General features: G+C 41.9%; 1 pseudogene; it reads left to right on the plus strand.

Moving 5' to 3' along the window:
• The first annotated feature begins 7,442 nt into the window (after nt 1-7,442).
• LOC123946959 lies at nt 7,443-8,597 on the plus strand (annotated as a pseudogene).
• Nucleotides 8,598-12,296: the final 3,699 nt, after the last annotated feature.

A 12,296-nucleotide genomic window follows, 5' to 3' on the forward strand; every position in this document is an offset into this window, starting at 1 on the left:
CCCAAGATCAAGAGTTGCACACTCCTCTAACTAAGCCAGCCAGGCACCCAGGTCCATGTGTTTAGATCAGTTCTTCCCACTTGTGTCTTAAACTAGTCTCTTTTACAGAGTTTCATTCTTCAAACTAGGGCTAGGAAAGGACCAGGAGGCCAGCTGAAATACACTGTTCCCATATCGGGATATATGCTGAGTTTGGTCTTTCCTGTTCAGAGATTGTAGAAATATGGGCCCTTATGAATATTCAACAACTAGCTACAATACAGTGTGTGCCCACATGCCTGCAAACAACCCATGTGCTGCTGAGGATGTCTGGAAGCGACAGGCAAGGCACAAGAAAGAGCTGGCAGGGCCCTCTTAAGTAACCACTCTGCCTCTACTGACTTCTTCTCATATTCTTTTCTCGGCCTGGAATGCCCTTTTCACCCTTGATCTTGGCCTCACTGCAGAAACTCTTCTGTATTTCTTTTAGGCTCTAAAGGCAAAGGGAACCTCCCTAGGAAGTCATTTACGCTTCTGTCAGATAGATGCAGTCAAGGTCCCTCATGAGCACAGTGTACTTCTCTGCCGGCCATCACTGCGTTCTCGTTCATGGTACAGCCCCTGCCCAGAAGCTTCTTCCAGGGTCCAGGCTTATTTACCCAGCTGTCTGCTCCAGAGCTCATGATCTCTCCCTGCAGAGTAAAATGGTTAGGAACTCTGGAGAAAGCCAGTCTGGCTCCATCACGCCTAACTGGGTTATCTTGAGCAAGTTAAATACTTGCCCATGTGTAAAGTGGTGGTAATAGTATCCCCAATTTGGATCAGACCCCTTGTTAGTGTTCTCGTGGTGTTCTATGTACTTCTTCCCTTTGTGGTATGGATCACCAGTGTACTTAAGTCATGGATTAGGTAGTTAACACTTTCATATATGTCTTCTCTCTCAGAATACAAGCTCCACTGAAGCAGAGCCCAGGGCTGCATCACTTGATGCTTTATTTCAAGTTTCTAGAAGTTGGTTGAATGGGTGAAGCAAGGAAGAAAGGAAGGAATGAGAGAACATATGTATGAGTGAATTATATTACTTGCAATATTCTCTACCAGATGGTTAGTCCCTTGAGGGAAGAGTGTATCTTTCAAATCTTTATATCCCTTACACTGCCTAACATGGAATAGGTGTTGAACATGAAGCAGAATTTAATTAAAAGGTCCTCTCTGTATAGAGGCAAGTACACCTTGGGCGCAGTAAGAATTCTCCCCATAAATCCCGTGTTCCCTTGAGATGGACCACTTGTCTTTCTGCTGTTTTCATCTCCATTTCTCCACCTGCGAAAGCGGAGTAATTGGCCCATGACACACCAACACTACGTCACTAAACCTCAGGCTGTCAGCTCAGAACCCAGGGCAAATCTTGTCCAGTTCCCATGACCTCATCGGACAAAATCATGGGGCAGGGTGAACCCCACCCTCACTGCAGCTCACTGGCATGAACACAGCCAACATCAGGGTTTGGACTGTCCTTGCTTGTGCAATGGAGGTGCAGGCTCAGCCACACTCAAGGGTTTTATAAGAGATACTTGTATTGACTTGTACTGAAGGCCATTGCTTCAGGTAAACCCACCTCAGACACACCGAATCTCGGATCTGGACTTAGACTATGTGGATTTTAAAACTGGGGTTGTTTTATAAGTTTTGTATCTGCCATATATAAACATTTTGAAGTTGTTATTTACAATTCTCTTACATAACTGCATAAAGCACTGAACCCAAGACCTACCAAAAGTCTGAAGAGTCATATATGCACAAAGCTATAAATATATGGTTGTAGATACATCTTCATTGACATATACTTTATATTAAACATGGTGCTATATAGACCAAGTAGTATAAAAACAAACATAAACATGAAACAGACCCAGCTCTCAAAGATCTCCCTGATAATCAGAAGAAATGGTATCAACATAATAATTCATATCAATTAGAGTATCTTGGGGTGCAAATAACAGAAAATGCTAATTCATACTGGCTTCAGTAATTCAGAAATGTAGCAGCAAGTCCAAGGATGGGGCAAGATTTAGAATTGGGTGAGTTTGTGGCTGACAGCATCATCAGGAATGGAGGTCTTTTCCGTTTCTCTGCTCGTGTCTTCAGTGTTGCCTTTTTCCTCCGTTTAGGAAATTACTTCATTCTTATGTGCCAGTTCCAGATATAACACCTGGATATGACAATTTCCAGAGGCAAAATGAGGCTATCTCTTCTGTTTTCTCCTTTGTAAACCCCCTTTCCCACCGCTGTCCAGACCTGAGTCACATTCCCATCTCTACCCCAAACCCATTGGCAAAATAGGCATGGGACCATGGTGAGGACTTATTCCTGAGTTTATGATTGTGGGCAATGTTCCCAGAAACATGTGGAAGAGGCAGACACCAAAACATAATTGAGGTTTTAGAACTCAAGACAAAGGGAAGGTAGATGGTAGGAGGGCAGCTGAGATCTGCTAGAATATTTAACATCAACTTGGCATTTGATGCTACATAACTCCTTTTCATAGCCATTATCACTTGAATATAAACTCCATGAGCTCAGATACCTGTTGTACCTTTTGTTTTAGGATGTATCATAAACACAGAGAAAATTCCTAGCACACAATAAATACTCAAGAAATATGTGTTGAATGAATGAAATATTAACCACATTATTTTACCCTCATGGAAACAGAAGGTGACAGTGGTTATATGGATTATCCAGTCATCTAGCTATGGAATTTCAAAAGAAAGATTTAAACTCATATGTGCTAGACTTCATATCCAGTGTTTTTTGAATCACTTTGGCTTAGCTGCCTTATTTATTAGAGAGGTATGGGTAAAGTGTTTTGGCATCTTCTGGCATAGATTATTGACTTTTACTGGGATACTTAGAAGACTTCATGGAGAAGGAACATATAATTTCTACATGGAGTTCTCAATGTACACATTCATACATATAATAATAAGTAACTCTTGCTGGGAATAAGTCCAAAATTCTAAATTTTCATGCACTAATTATAAGTACATAATCTGTATATGAGCATAAGGAAAATATTTTTTTCTTACTTTTTAAAAAGTCTTTGCAGTATTTTCAGCTGCTGTATTTAATAACAACCCACTGGATTTTTTTTTATCAGTTTCTACTTTGATATGTCAATATTTGCCTTAAGTTGTAATGTGAGATTGGCTTCATAATATGGAGTGGTGTGCCTGTGCCATTTCATTCACCAGTACAATCATTCAACAGCTATTTATTGAGTGTATCATGGGCTATGTAATGTTCTAAATGTGGAGGACATGCAGGGAACAACATTAGTCAAGCGTCCACTTGTATACTCTGCAAGGTGATGGCAGGAGCTATGAAGAAGCTCTCAACAGTGGAAACGGATAGGAGTCCAGGATGGTGGGGGAAGAAAGGATGCTCTTTTATACACAAAGTTAGAGACAGCCTCTTAGCTAAAGTGATATGTGAACAGACTTGCATGAAGTCAGGGTGAAGAATATTCCAGAATGAAAGAACAGGGAACATAAATTCCCTGAGACAGGGTAATGCTTGATGTGTTTGAGGAATGGTGAAGAAGTCAGTGAAACCAGAACAGGAGGGGGTAGAATGATGGCAGGAGGTGGGATCAGGGGTGTCCCCAGAACACACTTACGGGTTCATGGGCTTGGAGGCATGGCCCACTGCAGGGGTGGTAGAGGAGTATGCATGCCTCCTCAAACCAGCCTCACTGAATTCCATCTAGACAAGAGGACACACCAGCAAAGACCATAATGTAATATCCACACACACAAATGAAATTTGAGACACCGTGGTAACCAGGCTGAACTGGGAAGTCAGAAAGTCCTATGACAGAATCCAGGTTCTGCCATGTACTTGCCACACATACTTTGTCTTGGGAAAATGATATAAACTGTCTGAGTCTCAACTTTTTCATCTTAAAATATTATGATCATACCTACCTCGTTTTACTGTGAGAACTAAGCAAAATAGAGCATGCAATGCAATTAGAAGTGCCTGGCACATAGTAGGTGTTCATTAAAGCACACTCTTGTTATTACCATCACCATTACTACTATTATTCACTGGTATTTGTTCAACATGACAGACACTCTCACCAGATTAGGTTCTTCCCAGGCTAGCTTTTCAAATTGGAAAGAGTCTTTCCAGAAACAAACAATTTGCACTTGCAGAAACAGCAGTGATGTCCCTTAGTGAAAACCTGGGAGCCGCAAGAAGCAGCTGAGAAGCTGGCCTCCCTCCATGTGAATGAGCAGAGGATGATCCACCTGAGCCAGGTGGAGGGAAAGAAGAACAAGTGCCCTCTTTGACAGCCCCAGGGCACTGCTGCCTGGGATTTCACACCTAATAAGCTCTTTCAGGGCCCTCTCTCAGCATCCCAGGAGAAGACTCTTTTCCTTGCATATTCTTTGAGGAGCCAAATATGACTCATCTGAACTGCACACCTGGGCCTGTGGTTTGGGGCCAGGGCAGAGGAGACGGGACGGGGAGTTGCCATAAGGCCCAGGGTGCATAGGGAAGACCTTAACGTAGGAGACTTCAAGGCTACCTGACGGCAACGTTTTCTTGCCTCCCTACCCTGTCATCAGTAAGGATAAAGGGGGCCCATTTGCCTTTCTTAAACTGCGTCCAGAGAGTCTCAGCTTGTGGGGGGAAAAATGACTATACCTGGAAGATTTGTGGTACAGGCGAGAGGGAAGGGTAGATGGTACAGGCAGGAAAGATAAAGAGGTGTGTTGAAGGGTTGCTGCCTGACAACACATCAAGGCAACATGGAGACAGAGAAAGACATCTCATTCTGCTTCCAGGTCCCAGGCCCTTCCTTTCTGACCAGAACAAGGCAGAGTGACATAGTGTATGCTCTTGCATGGGACAGTTCACCAGTGCATGCCTCAGGCAGTCTTTCATTAAAGCTGTAGGGTACATCAGACCCCCATGTCAGTTCCCTGGACTCTCCCCAGCCAGGACTCCTGCTCAGCCCTCCCCTAGCGCCGAGCCAATCCTGACTTCCAGTGGTTTCCTTTTAATGCATTGTTAACAACTCTCTGAGACCCCTGTGACAGGCTGACACAGGGCTAGGCAGGAGGGTGCTGCAAAGGTGCAGAAAACTGCGTCCCTGTGTTCACACCCTTCAGAGTCCAGCTTCACTCCCCATAGTTGCACCGGCTCCCCCTCCCACAAATACTTGCCTGGCCCCCACCGTGCAAACAGTTTAACAGGCTCTTTATGAAGCTCTGAGTTCAGCTTCAACACTACCACTCACCAGCTAAGTGACCTCAAGCAGGAAATGTGTTCTCCTAGGAATTGTTTTCTCATCTGCAAAATAGGAACAATCCCTCTTGTCCTGCCCACCATAGCTAGGTTGTTGTGAATCCTAGAGACAACAACCACAGAAGACTTTGAAGAAATTAAACATTATATAGAACCCAGACATCAGAAAATGTTAAAATTCCTTAGCTGGTAGGAATAGCAAGCATGAGAGGCTTCAGGCACAATAGGATGCCCCCACCAAGTCATCAAAGGTGGGGTTCTAGAAGTCCGCAGGGTCTTTCCCAGCTTTATTCCAAAGTATTGGTTAAATTCCTTAGCCTCCAGGAAGGGACTAAAAGACCACCCAGAACCAAAGCAAGTAGCATCAAACAGCCACACAACTTCCTTCCTGTCTCTCCTCAAGTGACTTGTTTTTACTGGAACCCGATTTCCTCTTCCTGTCTGGGAAACCCTGTTGACAAAGACTAACTCCATAAGGAAAGCAAAAAAGAAAGCTCTTCGCACCAGCCAGCCTTGGAATTTCACCAGGTTATCCTCCTAAACCTGAACCAAAATAGTCCATGACTCATCATGTGTACTTGGGGGGCCAGTAAGGAGGAGGGCTTCCCCACTTATCTTCCCAGGAGAATACATCCTGCATGTTTGTCAGTAAAAAAGCAACCTGTAGGGATGCCTCTGTAGAAAAACAAATTGGGAAAAAATTCATTGGCAGAAAACTCCATCTCCAAGGCACTTGTTTACAATATCTAAGCTCCCTGCAGGCTGTCCTCAACCATCTCCTTGTCTTGCACTTCAGTGCACTCCCTGCCGTGTCTGCTTATCCAACTCAAATTTTCTTTGACTGCTTACCACTGCACCCCAAGGTGACAAATTCCTGGTTGTGTGACCCCAGACTCAGGCTCTTCAAGCTTTAGTTTTCTGACCTGCGCTACGGCTAGTAATGGGAGTGATAGCTTACAATGACAGAGCTCTTTGTATCTGCCACCCTGTGAAGAAGTTAGGAGGCGGAGCTCCTACTGCCTTCATTTCACAGATGACGACACTGAATCAGATAAGTGAATTACTTAATTCACCCAAGGTAACACACCAGGGACAGAACCAGAATCAAAATACAGGCTGTCTGGTCCATGGTTTTAACCAATATTCTACACTTCTTGATCCAATTCATCAGCATGTTTTGAAGGTTAAAAGAGATAACTGGAAAATGGTAAGCAGTGAATAAATATTGTTATAATATTGGGTGAAAACAGATATCAAAGCATCTGGTATGGTACCTGATTCATAAAGGGTCTTTAACTTATATTAGTTCCCTTCCTTTCATCCATCTTCTGGAAGCAATGCCCCTGGCCAGGATCTTCTTCAGGCAGTCCAGAATGTGCTTTTTGAAGGTTATTCCTGAAACAGCTGTAGCACTCAATAAATTTTTTCCTTGAAATAGAGTCTTCTGGGTAACTGAATCATTGACAGGAGATCCGCCAGTTTCTAGATGGTGCTTGGTACATGGACACAAGTACCATCAGTGCAACAGAGAGTTTGTGTGACAGTTTCTAAGAAACCCTGATTCTTGGTAAGAAAACAGGGTTGTTATTTTCCATGATGGAACTCCTAACAGAATAATAGTCTTGTCTTTAACCATTGTCCTCCCCTTTCTCACTTTATCAAGGATAAAGAAGAACATTATATAATGATAAAGGGTCCAATTCTGTAAGAAATCACAGTACTGAATGTGTATGCACCTAACAACATGAGGCAAAAATTGATACAACTGCAAAGAGAAATAGACAAATCCACTATTACGGTTCGAGCAGTTAATACCCTTCTATCAGAAATGGACAGATCCAGCAGGCAGAAATCAGTAAAGACAGAGTTGAACTCAATAGTGCCCACAGTTAATCCTCAGGCTCACATGGTGTAGTCTCCAAAATAGACCACACTCCAGGCCATAAAACATATCTTCACAAAGGTAGCGGAATAGAAATAACACAATGTCTGCTCTCAGGCCCCAGTAGAATTAAACTAGAAATCAGTAACAAAAATATAGCTGGAAAAATCCCCAAATGCTTGGAGATTAAACAATACGCTTCTACATAACATAGAGGGTCCCAGCTCTTGAGCTAAGTGAGAGGCATGCTGCGAAGCTGGCCGGGATGTTACAGGCTATTGGAGTTGTGGATGAGGAAGAGGAGCAGGCAGAGGAGGACTCTGCTGAGATGCCCCACTGAGATGAAGGAAAGAGAGAAGGAGGAAAAGTCTGGCCCTAGTGCTAAGATCCCAGCCACAATTATCACCAGATATTTCGGTGGAGCAAGACAATACTTTTGAATGATATCTTGACAGAGCAACATAGTGAAAGAGGAATAGTTATTTCAAACAAATTTGAGGAAGGAAGTACAGTGGAGAGCCTTAGTTGTCAGCCAACGGGCTCTACCAAGAAAGGTTAGAACTTTAAAATGTTGCCTCTGCTGTTCAGTAAAGGACAATGGCCTTGGAGTTAATGAGAATTTGATGCAGAAGGGAAAATTTGATGATATACCATTAGAGACCACTAGATGAGCAGATCCTTGTGCTGTAGCTTCTCTGCTTTGGATTGATGCTGAATTAAGGACTGATGTTTATCTTGCTGGGATCTTAACTCTTAGGGATTCAAAATATGGATTAAAACATTTAGCAGAAGAAAAACCGGATGCCCTTATCCATGAGGCTTCTAGGCAAGCTGCTTTGGCAGGTATCATCATTATTAATAAAAGAAACAGGGTTTCACAAGGGAATTTAAGCAAACTAAAAATGACTATTAGGTCAATAAATGGACAAGGAAATTAAAAAAAAAAAACAAAGATCAAGTGAGCTGATCTCTCTAATGTACTAGATCTTCATGCCTTTGACAGTCTCTCTACAATACACTTGCAGAAAAAACACTCCATCTCTTACCAACCACACACCCTTGCCCTGATTAAAGCATTATCACAGTCACATTTAAGTACCAGGAAACATGAAGGAAGAAAGTCTAAATGTATTTATTCAGAATCTTCTGTGGGAGAAGAAGGTGAGAAACAAGGGCAATGACTACGTGGGACAGGTGTTGATCAAAGACACACCAAAACCAACAATCAGTCAAGGTGTCCACGAGCTCTGTAATCTGGAGAACAGTGAGCTGGAAAGAAGATGCTGAGACAACAAATCAATCGGTTCTTTTTGATGGGAATTTAGACGAGGACATACTTCAATAACTACTTAGAGCTACTGTAACTGAAACAGAAAAATGGTGGACAACATATTTCAAAGAAGGTCAAGTTCACCCATAACACTAGGAACATTTCTTATCGAAAGGATTGGATGATACTGGGTGTATTGAAAGCCCCTATTCTTTGCATCCCTTCTGTTATGAATTACAGTATAGTATAAAATAATGCTTATTTGCGAAATACATAAAATATAGTAAATAAGTACTGGAAAACACTTGACATTCATACAACAAAATATAATGTCCTCTGGAAAATAAATACATACATAAATACATAAGTAACACATAGGTCAAAGAAGAAATCTCAAGAAAATTTAAAAATATTTTGAACTAAATAAAAATACAACTTATCAAAATTTGTGAGATGCAGAGAAAACGGTGCTTAGAAAAACATTTATAGCACTGCATACCTGTATGAGAAAAAAGGAAAGTTTTGAATATCAAATATCTAAGCTACCATCTCCAGAAAACTAGAAAAAGAAGAAAAAGAAAGAGCTGATCCAAACTATGCAGTTTTCAGTTCAGCCTTCTATCTTTGTTGGCCTCCAAGAGGTCCAACCTCAACTCAAGGAGGCTCCTGTGCTCTGTTTCAGTTCCTCCTCCTCTCCTGGAACATTTCTCCAGGCAGTAATCAGGGGCAAGCATTGATTTCTCTTCTCTCAAGAATCACTGCCCTGAGTCACCAGCTTCTCCATGTCACGTACTCTAACAGTTTCACACTTCTGTCCAGTATTTAGTTGTTCAACAAGGAAAGGTAAATCCAGTACCCATTAGTGCACTGTGACCACAGGCAAAAGTCTTACCATTGCTCTTTCAAAGCCCTTCCCACTTCTTTGTCACACAATTAGCAGTTGGGTTGGCCTCATTGCAAAGAATAATTTCTGTGTGAGCATCACAACAATGCACCACATGGGGACCCAAGTGTTTTGTCTGCTTGGTTTCTCATGTATCATCAATTCATAGTTCACATGTGTGTGGACATGTGTGTCATGGGGGCAGCTGCAGGCAATGCACTGGTAGCAAGATAACCTGAACAACTAGAGGTTACAAATAGTTTCAGGTTCTGGCCCCGTGTGATCACAGCATATATATTTATATGCTTGTATATACTTACGCATATTTATGCATATATATGCATGTATATATTTAGCCCTACCTTCTGTTACATCAGCAGTTCTGTGTGTGTGTGTGTGCGTGCACGCATGTGCACGCAGGCACACACGTGTGCATATTGTGGCTTGGAGGTGGGTGGTAGCAAATCAATGCAAAAATTTCTACATAGTCAACCATTTTGTAACCTACCGTGTGATGTGTGCTAAATAACCTGAAATACATTATGACTTAATGCTCACAATTACCCTGGAAAATAAATGTGGTTCTTAGGCTCATTTTACAGAACTTAAGTTCAGTGGTAGGCTCCTCAAGGTCATGCAGTGGATTTGGGATGAAGCCAGGTTTTGAACACATAGCCATCTCTCTTCAAAGCCTGTGTACTTAATCACCATGCTCTTCTGGCTTTTAGTTTTTCACTTCCTATCCTGCCTAGAAAGATGGTCAACACATGGCTGGACTGCAATAAACAATTTTTCGTTTGATGAATCTCAAGGTATATTACTTTCAAAACTATTTTTAACGAACTTGTTGTGCCCTCTGCAATTAAGTCAAGAACAGTACCTAGCACACTTTAAATGTTTAATAAATAATATTTGTAATAAGCAATTTACATCTAAATAGGACATAGTGCTAGAGTGTGACGACTCACATTTCATGGTGGGTGGCACTTGGTATCCCTATTTGTAAGTCTTATTTGTCTATTTTCATATAATTTGCTGTTTTGATTTTATAAAGAAAGATAAAGCATAGTTAGCAGAAATGAATAACTTCCTCTGACCAAATCTTTGTTTTTAACCATAAAAGTCTAATTACTCAGCCCAAGAGGCACCAGCTTTAAACTACCTACTTCCTTCTTGCATAGATAAACTGTATCACAGTTTTGAGAGAACAAACATCCTCCTGAGTGTTGACAAACCTGGAATAAGGAAAAAGAAGGGAAGTGAAACTTGTTCTTGCTTCTCTGGTGTCCATTCACTTTTATCCTGCCAAGAGAATCTGGATTGTTTTACAGAGAAACAGTCCTGCCCCACTCTCAATCCAATCCTGGAGGTTCACCCCCATCCTCTCTCACCATTACCTCCAAGCTCCAGAAGCAAGCATATGACCTCCTCCTGACCTCCTGACCTTCTGATCTATCATCCAGCTGTACGCCACAGTGATTGGTTTTGTACCTGATTTGTTACATCTATATTAAGTGTGACTTAATTCTGGAAACTCCAGTGTAAAAAAATGTTGCGAAAGAGAAGTTTTTCTTTTTCTGGACTGAAACCTTGTAAGATAGAAACCTGAAGCTGCTGATAGCCATTTATGTCACACCAACACGGAGCTGGCCTAAGAGGGCCACGGAAGAAAACTGTAATTTCTCGTGATAACATGTAGCCCTATAAGCCAGCTTCTCTTGAGCCAAAATCTACTCAAAATCATACAGGTAGCCTAACAAATTCCCATTTATGCTCAAGCCAGTTTGAGTTTCTGTCATTCACAACTCAGGAGTCCTAAGGAGAAGACCAAAAGGCTACTCTGTCTTCATTGCCTGGGGGATATCATTTCAGTTCGTTGTCACAAAATCCTTGGGAAGTATGTATCAGTCTTCTCCATTTGATAAGTAGGGAAACCAAAACCCAGAGAAGTTAAGAAACTAGGCACATATGAATAGGAAGTACTTGATCTTGGATTTACTCCTACCTTTCCCTGGCTCTAAAACCTAGGTCCTTCTCACTACTGAATACAGCAGGAGCAAACTTATGTGATAAATCACCCTTTCCTAGCTGGGCATGTGGAAAGCACCCTAAATAAGAGAGACGGATTCCTGGCTTTTTTGGCCTGCCTCACCATACCTTTCATATGACCTTGAGCACTTCTTCTTTCTAAATCTCAGGAGCTTTTTTGTTTTTGTTTTTGGTTTTTTGGTCTACAAAACCATGGGGTTTGGATTAGATACTAATGAGCCAAGTTCTTTCCAGCCCTAAAAAATGTAAAATGTCAATTCTTGACTATTTTCCTGGAATTCCCAAGTTAGGTAGTTGAAGAACCAGACATTGAAGCAAGCCAATAGGCGAAGGTTCCCTCCGTGAACCTTCGCTCCTAATTTGGTGAAATGGATGAGGTATGTGTAATTAAAACTGCAGAAATAACAAGCTTCCGGCCAAGTTCTACCCTCACTTAACCATGCTCTTGGGGGTTGATCTCGGGGGTGGAGGAGAGCGGATGTTGAACCCAGGGTGGAATTTGGCCTGATATGTGGATTCTTATAATTTCCAAATGATGTCAGTGCACTTATTTGAGAGACTGAGAAAGTGCTGAGTTTAGTCTATTTGACTCCATAAAGAAAAACTGAAAACCGCTGGGCTAAGGCCAGTGTCGAACAATGTTATCAAGCCAAAAACACTTTTGGCAGGGCAAAGTCATTCAGGGACGATAGTACCCAATTCATGCTGGTTTATGGTTGTGGTCTTTCTTTTTGATTAATAGTTTGTTCTGAGATAGGGAATACCAGCCCTGTACTTGTCCGCTGGCTCAGAGAAAGTGGATCTGCTAAAATGTTTCATCATCTGTTGATCCCAGAACCACTGAGGTTACAGAAATTTCAGCAGCAGCTAAGAGGGGCCAGAGTTGAGTGCCTGTTCAGAAGAGTCAGCAAGCTATG

Source organism: Meles meles, chromosome 7 (genome assembly GCF_922984935.1).
Source record: "Meles meles chromosome 7, mMelMel3.1 paternal haplotype, whole genome shotgun sequence".
NCBI lineage: Eukaryota > Metazoa > Chordata > Mammalia > Carnivora > Mustelidae > Meles > Meles meles.